Raw genomic sequence first — 14571 nt, forward strand, 5'->3', positions numbered from 1 at the left:
AGGGCACGCTCAGCAGACCTAGAGATAAACCTGCTGAGAGCAGCCACGCAACCGGCAAGTCTTCGTACATCCTTGACGCGCTTCGGTGCTTCAATCTGCTCAATGGCCTTGATCTTGTCGGGATTGGCCTCAATTCCGCGTTGAGACACAAAGAACCCGAGAAGCTTGCCGGAGGGGACTCCAAACACGCACTTCTCGGGGTTGAGCTTGAGGTTGATCTTGCGCAGATTTGCAAAGGTTTCGTCTAAATCTTGAATCAGAGTCGCTCTGTCCTTGCTCTTGACCACTATGTCATCCATGTAGGCTTCCACATTTCTGTGCATTTGCGATTCAAAAGCGTCATGGACTACCCTTGCAAATGTTGAACCAGCATTCTTCAAACCGAAAGGCATCCGTACGAAACAATATGTGCCACATGGGGTAATGAATGCGGTCTTCTCCTCATCCTCTTCTGCCATGAAGATCTGATGATATCCTGAGTATGCATCAAGAAATGAAAGCAAGTCACATCCGGCCGTGGAGTCAACAATCTGGTCGATGCGTGGCAAGGGAAATGGGTCTTTGGGGCAAGCTTTATTAACATCGGTAAAGTCAATACAAAGCCTCCATTTCCCGTTTGCCTTGCGCACGACTACAGGATTGGCCAACCACGTAGGATGGAGCACTCCTCTGACAAGGCCTGCTGCTTCCAATTTCTTGATCTCTTCTGCAATGAATTCTTGGCGCTCCAATGCCTGTTTCCTGACTTTCTGCTTAACGGGCCGCGGATGAGGGCAGACGGCGAGATGGTGCTCGATTACTTTCCTGGGAACACCGGGGATGTCAGACGGTTGCCATGCAAACACGTCGACGTTCGCCCACAGGAAAGCAACGAGCGCGCTTTCCTATTTAGGGTCGAGAGTGGCACTGATGGTGAAGGTACCACCAGTGCCGTCCTCCTTGGCAGACACCTTCTTGGTCTCTGGTGGAGCTGCCATTGTCTTCTTACACTTGCCGGTGGAGCTCGATGGTGCGCCCTCGACGGTAGCGCAGCACTCCGAAGAGGTACGCTTGCCGGAGTGGCCATCAGAGCTCTTGCCAGACTTGGTCTTCTTCTTCGCCCTGGGAGCTTCAGCGGCAAGTGACTTGCGGTCTGTTGCGGCTGCTGCTTCCCGGTAGATCTTGTCAGCGCAGATAAGGGCATCCTTCTTGTCGCCAGGGACAGAGATGACACTTATCGGGCCTGGCATCTTCAGTACATTGTATGCATAGTGAGAGGCTGCCATGAACTTGGCGAGTGCTGGACGGCCAAGTATCCCATTGTAAGGCAATGGGAAGTCAGCAACGTCAAAAGTGACCCTCTCAGTCCTGAAGTTCAACTCGCTGCCAAATGTTACCGACAATGTGATCTTTCCCTTCGGCTTGCTCCTTCCCGGATTGATTCCTTGAAATGTGTCGGTCTCTTCGAGCTCGCCATCAGGGATCTGAAGCTTCTGGAGTACCGCGGAGGAGATCAAGTTCAAGCCGGCCCCGCCGTCTACTAGCATCTTAGTGACCTTGAGGTTGCGGATAGTTGGTGAAACCAACATCGGCAAGCACCCGACCGCAGTTATGCGATCAGGGTGGTCCTCAATATCAAAGATGATAGGCGTGTTGGACCATTTCAGAGGCTTGTGTGACTCGATGGGTGGTTCTGCTGCATTGACTTCCCGCACCCACTGCTTGAGCTGGCGGTGTGAAGTATGCAGAGAAGCACCACCGTCAACGCACAGGACCTCCGTGGCTTTCTGGAACTCCTGCTCATCGGTCTCATCTTCATCCATATCTTCATCGTCATCGTCATCTTCATCCTTGTCGCAGCCACGGGGAGGTCTGTCTCCTTGCCGCTGCTTGGCCTTGCCGCGGCGTCCTCCTCGGCCGGGACGTTTCTTGCCAGCTCCTCCAGCACCTTCCTGGGCTTTCTCCTTGTCGCGCCGCTCGTATTCAGCCTTTTGCTGCTCAACAAGCTGCTCGACCTTCTTGCAGCTCTGGAGGTCATGGCTCTTGGTGCGGTGGATGTTGCAATACTGCTTGTTGGTGTTGTCCTGCTTGTCGGCGACCGCCACAGCTGCGGCAACCTCCTTGCCGGAGCTACCAGCTTCGGCTTTCTTGCCGGACTGCTCAACAACTAGCACATCTTTGCCTTTCTTCTTCCTGTTGTTCCGCCTCCGGTTCTTCCTTGTCGGGGCAGTCTCCTCACTATCAGATCCTCCTGCTCCTATATTTTCTCCGGGGAGTTTCCTCCCTTCCTTAGCGCGTGCACACTTGTCGGCCAGGGCATATAGCTCACTGACGTCTCTGATCTTGCACATCGCCATCTCCTCCCGCATCCTGCGGTTCCGCACGTTCTGATGGAACGCGCTGATCACCGCGGTAGGGTGGACATCTGGGATGTTGTGCTGTACGCGGCTGAATCTCTGAATGTACTTGCGCAGGGGCTCTCCTTCCTTCTGGGCGAGCAGATGAAGGTCGCTCTCCTGGCCATGAGGCTTGTGGCCGCCTGTAAAGGCGCCGACAAACTGATGGCACAGGTCAGCCCAGGAGGATATAGAGTTGTCCGGCAAGTGCATGAGCCAGGATCTAACATTGGGCTTGAGCACCAGCGGGAAGTAGTTGGCAAGGATCTTGTCGTCCCGCCCCCCAGCAGCTTGCACCGCGATGGTGTAGATGCTGAGGAACTCCGACAGATGCGACTTGCCGTCGTACTTCTCTGGTACATCTGGCTTGAAATTCTTCATGCTGGGCCACTGGACTTGCCGCAGCTCACGAGTGAACGCAGGGCAACCTACCGCGTACGGCAAGTCACCTGGTTCCCCTGGCGCATGCATGTCAACAGAGGGTCCAGCGCGCTTGTCGGATTGACATCGCGCTTCTCTTCGGCGCTCGATGCGAGTACGAGCGTCTTCTTGTTGTCGTTCGTGAAGAACTTGGCGCTGATCGCGACGAGCTCGTGGATCTGACGATGCGGTGGAGTCGCTGTCGAGGTGGATCCGACGAGTCGGCGATCTTGGCCTTCGGGATGGAGAGTGCATGGTGGTTGCACCCCCACCGGTTTCGTCGCCACCGGCTCATGCCTGGCAGTCCTGCCGCGGCCGCGATCACTTGGCTGCCGCGGAGTGTCGCCGTTGGCAAAGCCGATGAGACTCTGAATGGTGGCCCTCCATTGGTCGATCTTGTCTTCCGCTGGAGGGTAATCCAGGAGCAGTTGAGCTCGCGCCAAAGATTCTGCTGGAGTGGTGGGCGGCAGTGGCGAACGGTGCGAGGAGCGGGATATGCTCGGACTTCTAACTATGTTAGAAGGAGCAGTATCCCGTCCAGGCGACTGTGCCTCGCTCGTGCCAGCATGTTGGCGTGCATGCTGGTCTTGAGCACCCCGAGATCCACCAGCTCGATCTTGGCCCAACAAACGTATGGTACTGCGAGTACCATGACGCTGTCGCTCCTGCGCCTCCTGAGATGGGTGCGATACATGTACGCACGCCAAGGTTTGTGCAGCCTTGTCCTTGGACCTGGCAGCGTTGTGAGCTTCCTCGTCTACATCCGTTCTTCCGCCGGCGTCTACTCCACCACCCATTTGCTCCAGTGGTGGTGGAAGTGACGTGGACGGAGCAGCTGCCGCCGAAGTTTTCTTCTTCGGTGGCATGTCAATGAAGAAAATGGAGATCTGGCTCATGTGAACGCCGGATCAGGTTCACACAACCTCGACGCCCCCCTACCTGGCGCGCCAAAGATGTCGGGGAAGCTGATCCACGAACACCTATGGGGCCGGTGGACCGAGCCCCTTTCGGTTCGGCGGGAGGGCGGAGATCGCACGAAGAGCGGATCGAGGCGAAGCACACGAGCAGTTTACCCAGCTTTGGAGCTCTCCAGAGAGATAATACTCCTACTGCTGCTTGTATGATCGTATTGAGTTCTTGCTCGGGTGCGCTGAGTGCTACAGTACACACGAGACCGAGCGTGAGTGTTCTCTGGTTCCCGACTGAAGCGAACCCCCCTACGTTGCGCATGGGCCTCCTTTTATATGTTCAAGGGGTCACCGACAGGTGGCAACGCAGAGAAGGGTAAAAATGGAAAAGGGGTTGCGGTTGGTACAACCACCTGCACAGTGCATCCTACCTAACCCTGACGGCAGGGGACAAAGGCATTAAATGCCCGTCTACGTCGCCCAAACAGTGTAAAAAGGGACCGTCAGGGGCGCCACCGCTCGCCACGATGGCAGTCTTGTCAGCTTCGCATGCCACCGCGCACCGCTGGCTGCACAGCCTCCCGCCATGCGCGCCTGGAAAGGCCCCCAGAGCGACACGTTGGTGGATGTGCTGGAGCGTGGGTACAGAGTGGTAGCCTGCCGCGGCTGTTGTCTTGTCGCGTCCGGAAGCTTGTCGCTCACCGGGCCTTGCCGGGACGCGTGGCGCGTTGCGGCAAGTTCCTCGAAATGCCTTGGTTGGCCTTCCCGGCAAGCTCCTCTTGCCGGGGCCTTGTCTCCTTGGCTTAAATACTTTGTTCTTGAATGGCTCCAAGGGAACCGCGGAGGACCTTGGCGGTCGCCCGGCAAGCCTTGCCGCGGGGTGCTGCAACTGCCCGTGCACAAGTTCGGGATACTAGGGTACCCCTACTCTAGTACACCGACAGGATGGTTTATCAAATGCATGAACATGGCAATGGATGCTCAACATGTGGATATTATCATGCAATTGATGGTGGACAATATGATTATGATGTATGAATATGACATCAAGGTAGATCACAACAAATTTGCTAAGGAAGTGCACAAGTTCATATATCACGGATGACATGGGAATACAAGATGCAACAAGGTAATCATAATGTGAGTCAATCCATGCATAGGTTGCAAACTTGTGGTGAGTATGATATGTCCATCGAGCATGACATGTATGAGCACAATCAACAAATATGGAGGTGTTGGTGTACCAAAGCTCGATGTCGGGGCATGAGTGGAAGACCGAAGGTTCATCCAATAAGTGCGAGCGCTCCTCAAATTTAAGGTCCATGTAGCCAATCTCCAATGTCGCTCCTCTGTTCCTGAGATGTAGCATGTAGACAACAAGAAGGAAACAACAATGAAAGAATGACCCATCCAATATGCGTATTTGAGGATGGCTCAAAGGGAAGGAGTTCACCTCAAGAAAGTTCCCAAAGATGTTGGAGTCGTACATCATGTATGTCTTCACATACCCAATATGTCGCATAACGGCACCGCCTTGTGAATCCTTCAAAATGAAAGAACATGACAAACACTCGGAAAAACAAATGAGGTTAGCGGAAGTGCAAAACCTATCATTCGTGTGGTAAGATACCCAACAAGTGTATGCATCATGCTCATCATAAGAAAGTACAAGGGAGTATTTCATAGTATGGAGGCATATGATGCAAGAACAACCAAATGCAATAGGCTCAATCAAACAAGCATGCATCACAAGTAATATGTCAAAGTCTCCAAGATCAATAAGCATAGTATGGTTGCACTCAATACAAGTGGATATGAAAGAGGCAACTAATGGACACAAGATACAATGATCAAGATATATCATGTGAGAGGCATGAGCATATATGTCATCAACCCAAGAAAGCAAGTAATAGTGGAACATGGGGGATGCAACATAGCAAGCAATCATATCAATCAAGTCAAGCAAGCTAGTAGTGCGAAGATGCAACATACTAGAAGGAATCATGGCAAGCATGTCATGTGTTCAAATAGTGGGCATGCATAATGGACATGACATAGCACAAGCATGAAAGCAAGAATATGAGAAAAATATCATCAATGTATTGGCAAGAGACCATATGTAAATAGCAATGGGGCATCATGACTCTCCCAACACAACAAGCATCGAAAGCATGGAGCACATGATAAACATGGCAATAGAAACAAAGATCTCCACCAAGCATGCAAATACACATAGGGTCAATCATGGGTAGATGCAAGCATGGGTCACAATTGTATGGCAAAGCCATAGAAGCAAGTATAACATGCAAAGTGAACACGGTAAAATGAGCATAAGGTGACAAGTTGTAAATGGCCCATAGCCGTGTGAGAGCCAAGTAAAAGAGACGCGCGTAGTCCTTGCGCGAAGGGAACGGTGGTAAGGATAGTCCACGGGATCCCAAGTCGTCGTTGCTCTCAAGAGCTCTTTTCGTCAACTCATGGGATTGTGAGGTTGAAGAGTGTTCATAAGTACCTACACAAAACAAAGACAAAGAGAAAATTGTGTGTGCATGGTATATGTACACATCATCCATCATGATGTGCACGTGCATGTGTTGGTTAGTACTAAATAGCCAATGCTCAAATAAATGAGATGCGTGATATAAAAACATGTCATCCATCATGATGGGTTTGTTATTATGTATGACATAATGGAGACTCAAAGGATGTAATGCATCATGAGAAATATCTAGAGCATTGTTATTCATGGAGTGCATATGGTGCAAGCAATTATGTGAATCTTGTAAAGTATGGAATGCATCAAAATCTCCTAATGTGTATGAGGAAACTATGAGGGTCTCCTCATGAGCATGAGTAGCAACATCACATGGAGAATATTGACAACATCCAAAACAAAGCATATTTGGAACAATGTGATCATGGCATGGCATAGTAGATGAATTGAGCAAATCATTTAAACGAAGCATGGCAATATCATCACATGAAAAACAAAAGCCAATGACCATCATCTCGTCATCTATGCCATAAATGCAAATGGGATTGATTTTAATGGGACATGCATAGTTACTATGTTGAGATTGTAATGATGCAATATGGGAGATCTCACTCATAGCATATGACAAGTTCAATGGATTGTCAAACATGATGTGACCAAAAGAATTTTCACATGATATCCTATGGAGCATAGCATCACAACTAGGCAACTCAACATGCTCATCATCATATTCATCATAAATAGGTAAGTCAAGGCATGAAGAAGTCTCACTAGCATGAAGCATGGGAATAGGTGGATCAACATCATGGGAGCAATCAATGTCAAGAGAGTCCACTAGTGGGACAAGAGAAGCACCATCACCTATGTTACCTTTGGAGCGTCGCTCATGTGTTGTAGGTGAGGTGTTGAAGATCGTCTCGTTGTCATCTTCATATTGATGGAACCATGTGGGGGTGCATCATCGTCCACCATGGCCATCGGTTTGTTCGTTGGAGGTATGGACTCATCGAGGGTAGGCATGTCGTCATGTAGGAGACCTAGCAACAAAGAAGAAAACACACTAGGAGTAGAGGTTAAGTCGTTAGAAACCATAGTGGCCTCACATGCCGTCTCAACTACCTCACTCACTATGTGTTGTGGCTCACTCACTATCTCAAGGATGCTCTCACTCATATGGTTGGTGGAGTCACTCGAATGGCGCTCAACCTCACATAGGATGTGTGGCATGCTCTCATGTGTGGGGCTAGTGGTGGTCACACTCATCCTCTCATAGGAAATGCTCTCAATGTCACGTATGGTGGAGTCACTCATGTCACTCATGGGGTGGTGGCTCTCCTCACATGACAAATGGGACATCTCAACATATGTGGGTGTCGGAGAGGTGTAGGTGTAAGAGTCTCCATGCGCGGTCGCATAGCTTGACTCAGATGAGGAGTCCAATGTGGGCGCCGTCTTCATGTTGTTGAAGAGGTTTGCGCTCGTCGCCATGGTCGAAGGGGATGGCCCTTGCTCGACCGTCTTGTCACCGTCTTGGTGTTGGAGGCCCATATGATGTGGCACCTCGTAGCTCGTCTCCATGACCGAAGGGAATTTCCCATGCTCGGCCATCTTCCTTGGGGGGCTTCCGAAGATGGAAGTGTCGCCCTCGCTAGTAGGTGGTCGCCTTGGACTTGATGAAGTCGATGTAGGCGTACACATGTGAAGTAGGTGAAGATGCCGTATGTCCAAAGGCGAAGATGCCTTGATAGCACTTGGTGAAGATGCCGAAGTGGTTGTTGTAGCCGTAGCGCCGTCTTGGTGGTGCTCGTCTCGCGGTCTTCTCTTTTGCTTATGAAGCTTCGACTTGGCGTGAAGTAGGGGTTGCTGGGACTTGTGCATTTGCGCTTGTGGAGCATCTTCATGATGATGATGATGTCGTTGTCGTGCTTGAGCTCCTTGGCGTTCATCATCGTCGTGCACATGATGCTTGGAGGTGACTTGCCCTTCATGACGATATTGATCACGAACGTGATGGTGGTCACCATGTAGATGTTGACTTGGACGACTTGTGCTTGCATCTTGTTTGCGCTCCGAAGACTTGTGGCTTGAATGTCGCCGCCTTGAAGATGATGAAGGGGAAGTAGACTTGAGCGAGGTCCGAATCTCCTCCATCCTTGCATCTTGCTCCTCTTTATGTGCGGCAAACTTCTTGTCAATGTAGTCCCTTCTCCTTGCTTCAGAGTGATGAATGTCGATGGAGATGTTCTCGATGCGCTCTCGCAATCTTGATTGTGTGCCTTGCACTTGTCGTTGTAGATCGAAGATAGACGCTTTGATGATGTAGTTGTTCACGCCGTCGTTTTTGTCGAGGACCGAAGAGGAAATGCCTTGCCTATCCATCACAAGACTCGAGCAAATATGAGTGGGAGAAAGAGAAGAACTTATACCAATGTACCTTGACCGATGTTGACAATGAATCAAGTTCACTCAAATGCGGACAATGAAATAGCACTATTGGTACCAATTCTTGTCGGTTCTCACACCTACACAAGTAAAGCTTATGGTGGAGCTCGGTGAGGATAGTGGCACAAAAATTTAATGCAAAATGTTAGCAAGAGTCAATAATGTTGAAAGAGATTCACAAATTCGCAAGCGAAACAAGTAGACCAATAGCAAAGAATGGCACACAGAAACACACACACGGATAGATAAATGGGGTCATGCAACCAAGGAATGAGCACAAAATGTGGAACCCACGAAAAAGGATCGTGTTGCACAACTCAAGAGAGACGCTAGCACGATTGCTTAATAGGCGGATACGACACTTGTGCACAACCTATAAGATGCAAAATGGATAAACTTTCTATCCCAAGTATGCTATGTATGTATGGTTCCCGGTATTTCTCTCAACATGATCCAAGATGATCGGATATGGCAATCTTATGCAATGTGGTATGATGCTATGGCACTTGCTTACAAGCTTCTTTGCTCTTTCTCTTTTGCTTAAAAGCTTTATTATTACATATTTTTTTTCTATGGCCACTTTTGCACAATGTACAAACCAAAATAGCAATTGTGTATATGCGGGAACAAACTTGAGACACAATGGATGATATGATACCAAGATGATATGGTATGTATGCACTGGATGGTGTAGATCACTAATGTGCACAAGTAACGTTGCCGGAAATACCCAAATGGCTAGTCTCGATAGGCAAGTAACGCAAAATGGGCTAGGGGTTATCAATGCAATTTGCAAGGGGAATATACAATGGAGTCGTCGAGGTTACCGTCCTTTGTGATGATGATTCGCGGTGTTCATGATGTAGATACCAAGATGATGGAACTCGTCCCTAAGTAGCCGAAACACCTTAGGAAACGCAAAAACCGCGAACTCAAAATCTCAAATGACAAATGTCAAATGGTGGTAGCGGAAATCGGTGGTGGTTTTGCACTAGGCAAATGCGGAAGTGGAGGAGGTGGTTGATGAAGAAGCAATTGTCCCTAAGTAGCCGAAACACCTTAGGAGACTCTAATCACTCCTCAAGCAACCACAAATGCTATGGGGATGAAAATGGGTTAGGTTGCGGAAGTCGATGGTGGCTATGCGGATGATATGGTGGAAGGCCTAGGCAAACTTGCCAAATTTTAGAAAATTTTATGGAGTCAAATGATGTTGGTGGTATTTTTGTGGGATGGGGGATGTCAATAGCTTCAAAACAAGCTAAAGAACGTCAAAAACGGACTCCGGATAAATTAGTTATGGGCAAAACGGTGAAACTCGGAACGCTAAAACTGGGAGGGGCGGTAGTACCGCTTGTGAGGGCGGTTGTACCGCTCGAGGTACTCAGCGGTAGTACCGCTCGGAGGGGCGGAAGTACTGCTCATTTCGGGATTTTTCGCAGATCGACTCGGGTCGCGATTTTGGGGCGGAAATGGATGATTTCGGGGCCAAAATTGGATGGATTTCGTGGATGAGAAAAGGGGAAACTTGGGGGAATGCTAGATCCACTTGAAACCAAGCAAATCCATGCATCAAAATCAACAAAACATCATCAAAGCAACAAATCACAAAAAAAAATTGGGGCTATTTTTGGTGGGGATTTTCGGATTTAGGACGAAATCAACAAAATCAAGCTAGAAAACAAAGGGTAGGGGCTCCAAAAACGTGATCAACGTGGCTCATGATACCAAGATGATGTAGGGTGGAACCCTATAGCGTCGATCTTTCACGTTTGGAGCGGATCCTACGGGGAATCACGAAGAACACGCGGAAGCACAAAGGGGAAACACGGGGAAAATGAGAGAGAATCACTAAACCGACAAGGAATCAATCGCACAAGTGCTAGGTCATCACACACATAAGGTAGCACAAGGTTCAAGATCAACAAAGGTAAGGATACAAAGGAACCGTCTTCTCCGCGAGGAGGCCTTGATGTTCTTCCCTAGAAAGGGGTCTTGAATCCGCTTGGGGGATCTTCTCCGAAGAGGTCGTGAACTCCGAGGAGAAGTATCCAAGTGGATGAGCAAAGGATCTCACACAAATATGAGCTAATCCAATGCTAAACCTAACTAGGAGGAGGTGGAGGAGTATATATAGTCTAGAGCCACGAAGGGGTAAGTGAGGGCGAAGGGGTACACGGGCTCGGCCCAATACACTGTGCGCAGACAGGCCGGTTGTACCGGACATGTGACCGGTTGTACCGCTGGTAACTCGTTCGGGGCGGAAGTACCGGTCAGACGGGGCGGTAGTTCCGCTCGAAGCCCAGGCGCTGGCTTCTGGAGGTGTACGCCGAAGGGGCAGCGGTTGTTCCGGTCATCGGGGCGGTTGTTCCGGTCTTATGGCAGAAACCGATAAAACCGGTGCAGCACCGGCCTTGCTCCGCTCGATCATAGAAGGTGGACCGGTTGTTGGGCGGTAGTCGGCCGGTTGTTCTGCTTTGGTGGCTTCAGCGGTAGTACCGCCTGGAGTGGGCGGTAGTACCGCTCATTCTGGAGCGGCCAGGTTCTCTTCCTTCTTCACTTCCATGCGCTTGGTGTCCTCGCCGTCTTGTCCAATGCTCGTAGCTGTTCCATGGCCTTCCTCTTGGTTCCTGGACATGCATAGCACACACATTTGAAGTAGTAGCCATGTCTCACATGTGGAAAGTGAAGGTTCGGAGAGGAGCGAGTTCACCTTGTGTCCAAAGGTGTATCTTCGAGGTCTCGTCGTATGTCCTCTTGGGGCTTGGAGAGTAGTCGGAGTGTACATGGGGATGAACGTGGGATGCTCCGCATCAGGTTCTGATGTGAATTCTTCTGGTTTGTATATCTATCTCAGCCCTTGCTTGAAAACCTCAAAATTGACTTGCATCTTCCCTTATCACACTACACTTTCTCTTCCTTATTCCATTTCACTGAGCTAAGCAACACCTTTTCACGTATTCACCCTAGATATTATAGAAATTGGTCATATTGATCTGTCGTCTTGTTCTCGATAGGAACTTGCTGCTATCTTGGTTGGTTTGAGAGCAGGCACTGTATATCCAAAACCGGAGGAAAGTTTGGGTTTGGATCACAGAAGATCGGAGATTTTGGATTGATATGGATGGTTGTGCTTGAAACCACCGTAACTACCCGCTGCTTATGTATAGTTAAGGTGCGGTTGACGGATAAGAGGCCTTCGATATGTTAAGGGAGAGAGGGGAGAGTCATTCCAGAGTTGGGTGGGAATCATTGATAGAAATTTGGATTTTCCCTGAGGTACGATAGCATCTGAACTAAAGAAAGGGAATATGGAAAGTGAATGTGGTAAAGGATACCAAGAGTAGGTTCCCTGAATGATTTTTAGGAGTATTTTCTTTGAACAAATAAATCTATAAAGAAAACAGGATGGATCTTCCACATATGCTATGAGTGAATCTTATCATCACTGGCGAGTGGTATCGTATCACCGTCTTCGTCCTGGAAACATCTGCAGAGCTAAGCTAGTGTAGGCTTTGACACTACATATATTCGCTACAAGTATTACACTCGCTTCGCTACACTCTTCTCTTATGCTTCGCGCTTCGCATAGGCTAAATAAGCCGCTCATCCCTGGCGAATCCTACCCACATAGGAATGCGGAACCATCGGGGAAAGGCAAAACATATTCAAGCCCAGGAGAGAAGTCACTGGTTCGATAGGACTAGGGAGAGGACCCTGATCACCTTGCATACGAATTCAAGGCCTTAGGAAAATCATCCTACAATGGACCGTAGGGACTGAGAACGAAGAAGACATAAAAATAAGGTTAGGGGGATAAAAATAAAACCTGCTCCCATTCAAAGTCGTCTTCAAGTACCTTTTTGATTCTTTACCGAGTATGGATGGATCAACTATAGGTTCGAGTTTAGCCAAGATACGTACACGGCTAAGTGTATGAAAATCCAAGAGAGAATCAGAAAATCTAAAAGCTAGGAAGGAGAAGACCAGGTGATTGAATATGACTTGCTAACAGATCCTACTCTTACTTAAGCGCTAGTTTTATTCACGATGGTTCAGTTTCGAGAGCAGCTAAAGTAGTTACCTAATAAGATAGATGAATATTCCATGATCTACGATTATAAAAATCTTCTAATAGAAGTCTAGTTCTTTCTTATTTTAGAAAGGAAGTCTTGCTCTCCTTTCTTGCCGCTACTTGCGTTGCGAGCCAATCTTCAAACTGTTACAGAGAAGCCATTTACTGATTAGCTGCTTGAACGTGGAAATATTTCGGCATATCTGCTCTTAGGTTAGTACGAGAACTCGACTCTACTCGTGCTATAGTCGAGGATGTACTTATACTACTCTAAAGAGGGATCAATTAATGGGGTGCATTTTTTAGCGCAATTCTAGGCAAGACCTTGAATCACAGGGTTTGTTCCTGGCAACCCAGCATTCTTTATCTTGGCATAGATTGTTGTGATGGGACGGATGCCGTGAAAAAGCTTTTTTCTTTGACCGGAATCAACAGGTGTGAACCCATCTAGGATGAGTCAAACATAGGGGGAAGGGCCTCCTGGCAATATCCGGCATACTAGTAATCGATTATTTGGCCTTTTGCGATCGAACAACCTATGAACAGTTGTAGCCTACATAACCTACCTACCCAGACCAAGGGAAGAAGGTATCAGATCACTGTAGTTCTAGACCCCTTTTTTCAAATAAAGGAAGTGACAACGTTTGCCCGAAGAGGTTGAATCAATAGTAAGAAGATACCACCCAGGCACAGAATCCGAAATAACAATCAGGAATAGGACTAGGAGAATGAGGTCTAATTTACGGAGTCAAGCTGTAATTGGGCTTAGTGCTCCGATTGCGCCTTAGGACTAGGACTGATAGGTAAATGCCCCTTACTCAACCAATGAAGGCGGGTAGGGCTTTTCTTTCTTTTGTTTAGGATTGGCAAGAGGATGGCTGCCTCGGCTTCAAAGCTGTTAGAGAATGCGCTCTTATCACTACAGGGACGCGAGAGAAATTCCTCGAAGGTAGTATTAAAGGGATGGGGCATTACCGGTGTTAGCGACGAAGGGATTGTTTGCAAGAGAAGGTTGCCCTGTTAAGATACGAACAGGGGGCATGCCACGCATAATAGTAAAAAAAGGGCAGAGAAGAGGATTGAGGGACAGAAGGAGCTGGAGGCCAACAAGGAATAGAAGAAGCTGTTCCACTCGTAGCTCTTCTTCTTTTTTAAAGCTTAACTCACATTTCGGGAGCGGATGCTGCTCGAGCTAAAGATATGCCCCCAACTCTTGAACAGCTCTCACTTGCCTTGGCCGATAGCTTAGATGACCGACCGTTAGGCATGGTTACCAATGATTTCACAGTATATATCTTGTTTGGTGAGCCAACCGGCTTCACCCGAGGATGAAGGTAGTAGAACAAAGAGGAGCCGCATCTTTTCCTGGCCGGAGAGGAATCAAGGTCCATCTCATTAAGGCCGAACATTTAGTCTCGTTCCCGATAACAATAGGGAACATCTGGTCTTGTTTGGTTTTTCTTTCAAGGATTTTTTCTTTCTTGCAATTCTGCGAACTTTGAATGCATCATTTCCTCCATTTCTCGGAACTTATCGCGGAATCTAGGCCCACTAGGACTCGGCGGGATTTCTGGTAAATCAAGCTCTCTCAGGGGTGGAAGCCAGCCCCCACTACTCGATGTTATCACTCTGCAGGATTCGACAATGGATTTGTCTTCCTCAGTCTCTTCGAACTTTTCCAATCCTGCTATTTTCCCCAAGTCTTCTTGAGTAATATGATCCCTGAGGGTCAATCCTTTCCCTTCCCCCCTTTGCCCTTTCAAATGAAAAAGAACTACCAATGCAAAAAAATGAAATGAAATGAACAATTGCTACTTCTTTATTAAATTACACCGAAAAGAAAGTCTGTAAAAAACA

This window comes from Triticum aestivum, chromosome 3B (assembly GCF_018294505.1).
Source record: "Triticum aestivum cultivar Chinese Spring chromosome 3B, IWGSC CS RefSeq v2.1, whole genome shotgun sequence".
Classification (NCBI taxonomy): Eukaryota; Viridiplantae; Streptophyta; class Magnoliopsida; order Poales; family Poaceae; genus Triticum; species Triticum aestivum.